Source organism: Dama dama, chromosome 9, assembly GCF_033118175.1.
Source record: "Dama dama isolate Ldn47 chromosome 9, ASM3311817v1, whole genome shotgun sequence".
NCBI classification, from domain to species: Eukaryota; Metazoa; Chordata; class Mammalia; order Artiodactyla; family Cervidae; genus Dama; species Dama dama.
This window is the reverse complement of record NC_083689.1, coordinates 29,085,559-29,088,900: the sequence shown is the minus strand read 5'-3', so window position 1 is coordinate 29,088,900 and position 3,342 is coordinate 29,085,559.

Below are 3,342 nucleotides of genomic sequence, written 5' to 3'. Positions count from 1 at the left end.
GTAGCTAACCTAACTTCATCAAGTTGATTTAGAGCTATAATTATAAATGTGTTATATTTACCTCTGGCTGAAGGAGTGCCAAGGGCTTCTTCAGTGGTTCAGCAGGTAAAGAATCTGGGTGCAGTGCCAGAGACACAGGAGATGCACGTTCATTCACTGGGTTGGGAAGATCCCCCGGAGGAGGAAACAGCAACCCACTCCAGTGTTCTTGCATGTGACTGAGCACATAAGGAGTGCAAACTAAACTGAACTCTTCTTTTTCTTTAAATCTTATTGGGATCACAGGTTATGATGACCTATGAATATTTAAAGTAATTTTTATATCAAGTAACTATAGTACTCACATGAGACTACAGATGTGTAAGTATTTTTGCTATTTTTCTGCCTTGAATATTACCTCAATGATTTACAAAATAATCTAGTAGTTTTACATTGAAAAGCACATTGCAATCATCTGAAGAGCTTAAAAAACAATATCACTGCCTCGCTCCTCTACATCACCACCTCTTACCCAAGAAATTCTGATTGAATTGGTAGCCTGGCTGGCTACAGTCCTTAGGATCACGAAGAGTTGGGCATGACTGAGCAACCAACACTTCACTTCAGAGTATCTGCATAGCTATTTTTTTAAAACTCAACAAGCAATTCTAACCTGCAGCATGAGTTGAAAAGCACTGCTATAGACTGTGAAAATTAATAAATAGAAAACATAATTAAAATAGTCAGGAGGCCAGAAGAGGGAGCTCTCTGAGCCACCAGGGAAGTCTCCTAGGAAGCTAGCAGAGACCAACTCTTCCCGCATGGCAGGAGCCCAGCCAATGAGAGACTGTCACAACTCAGCCATTAAAAAGTCACTATACTTTCAACTCTCAGTTCCTCCAGCAGACCCTTTGTTCACAATAACCCTTCCAACTTTCTTTCTCTGCTTAAAAGAATTCCCCTCTCCTTGTACTTGTGTAGAGCATACCAAGGTCATAGACCTCAAATAGAAATTCTTTTGCTGATCCCAAATAAAGCCATTCTTGCTGGAGAAGTAACGGGCAGTTTGTTTTAGGTCAGTAAGACCAAGACTGTTGTAATGCAAAGGATTTCATGATGCAGTTGTTCAGTGTGTTCGTCAGCATCCATCCCTTTGGGGAATGATAGTCTCCTCTGATATGAGGTCCTAGCAAGTTTGACTACCCCTATCCACCCACAGCAGTCCTAGTGATGTGCATATAACCCAGTTCAAAGTGATCCAGCCCATGTCAGAGACCTCCCTAAAAAGTTAATGTCAGTAGGTAAGAAATGTCAATATTGGAAAGGGAGTATATCAAGGCTGTACATTGTCACCCTGCTTCATTCAGTTCAGTTCAGTCACTCAGTTGTGTTCGATTCTTTGCAACCCCATGGACTGCAGCACACCAGAGCTCCCTGTTCATCACCAACTCCTGGAGTTTACCCAAACTCATGTCTATTGAGTTGGTGATGCCTTGCAACCACCTCATCCTCTGTCATCCCTTTCTCCTCCTGCCTTCAATCTTTCCCAGCATCAGGGTCTTTTCCAATGAGTCAGTTCTTCCCATCAGGTGGCCAAAGTTTTGGAGCTTCCACTTCAGCATCAATCCTTCCAATGAATATTCAGGATTGATTTCTGTTAGTATTGACTAGTTTGATATCCTTGCAGTCCAAGGGGCTCTCAAGAGTTTTCTCCAGCACCACAGTTCAAAAGCATCAATTTTTCGGTGCTCAGCTTTCTTTATAGTCCCAACTCTCACATCCATACATGACTACAGGACAAACTATAACTTTGACTGGACAGACCTTTGTTGGCAAAGTAATGTCTCTGCTTTTTAATATGCACTCTAGGTTTCTCATAGCTTTTCTCTCAAGTAGCAAACATCTAATTTTATGGCTGCAGTCACCATCTGCAGTGATTTTGGAGCCCCCCAAAATAAAGTCTCTCACTGTTTCCATTGTTTCCCCATCTACCTACCAGGAAGTGAAGGGACTAGATGCCACAATTGTAGTTTTTTGAATGTTGAGTTCTAAGTCAGCTTTTTCACTCTCCTCTTTCACTTTCATCAAAAGGCTCTTTAGTTCCTCTTCACTTTCTGCCACAAGAGTGATGTCACCTGCTTATCTGAGGTTATTGATATTTCTCCCGGCAATCCCAATTCCAGCTTGTGCTTCAGCCAGCCCGGCATTTTGCATGATGTACTATACACATAAGTTAAGCAGGGTGACAATATACAGCCTTGACATACTCCTTTCCCAATTTGGAACCAGTCTGTTGTTCCATGTTGTTCCATGTTGAGTTCTAATTGTTTCTTCTTGACCTGTATATAGATTTCTCAGGAGGCAGGTCAGGTGGCCTGGTATTCCCATCTCTTGAAGAATTTTCCACAGGTTTTTGTGATCCACACAGTCAAAAGTTTTGGAGTAGTCAATAAAGCAGAAGTAGATTTTTTTTCTGGAATTCTCTTGCTTTTTCTATGATCCAACAGATGTTGGCAATTTGATCTCTGGTTCCTCTGCCTTTCCTAAGTCACACTGCTTACTTAACTTGTATGCAGATTACATCATGCAAGATCCTGGACTGGATGAATCACAAGCTGGAATCAAGATTGTAAAGAGAAATATCAACAACCTCAGATATGCAGATGACACCACTCAAATGGCATAAAGCGAAGAACTAAAGTGCCTCTTGATGAAGGTGAAAGAGGAGAGTAAAAAAGCTGACTAAATGGCAGAAAGTGAAGAAGAAGCAAAGACCGTCTTGATGAAGATGAAAGAGGAGTGAAAAACCTGGCTTAAAACTCAACATTCAAAAAACTAAGATTATGGCATCTGGTCCCATCAATTCATGGAAAATAGATGGGGGAAAAAATGGAAATACTGGCAGATTTTGTTTTCTTGGGCTCTAAAATCACTGTAGAGGGTGACTGCAGTCATGAAATTAAAACACTTGCTCCTTCGAAGAAAAGCTACAACAAAATGAGACAGAGTATTAAAAAGCAGAGACATCACTTTGCTGACAAAGGTCCATAAAGTCAAAGCTATGGTTTTTCCAGTAGTCATGTACGGATGTGAGAGCTGAACCACAGAAAAGGCTGAGCATTGAAGAACTGATGCTTTTGAACTGTGGTGCTGGAGAAGACTTGAGATTCCTTGGACTGCAAGGAGATCAAGCCAGTCAATCCTAAAGGAAAACAACCCTGAAACTGAAGCTCCAATACTTTGGCCACCTGATTCGAAGAGCCAACTGATTGGAAAAGACCCTGATGCTGGGAAAGATCGATGGCAGGAAGAGTAAGGGGTGACAGAGGACAAGATAGATGGTTGGATGCCATCACCAACTCA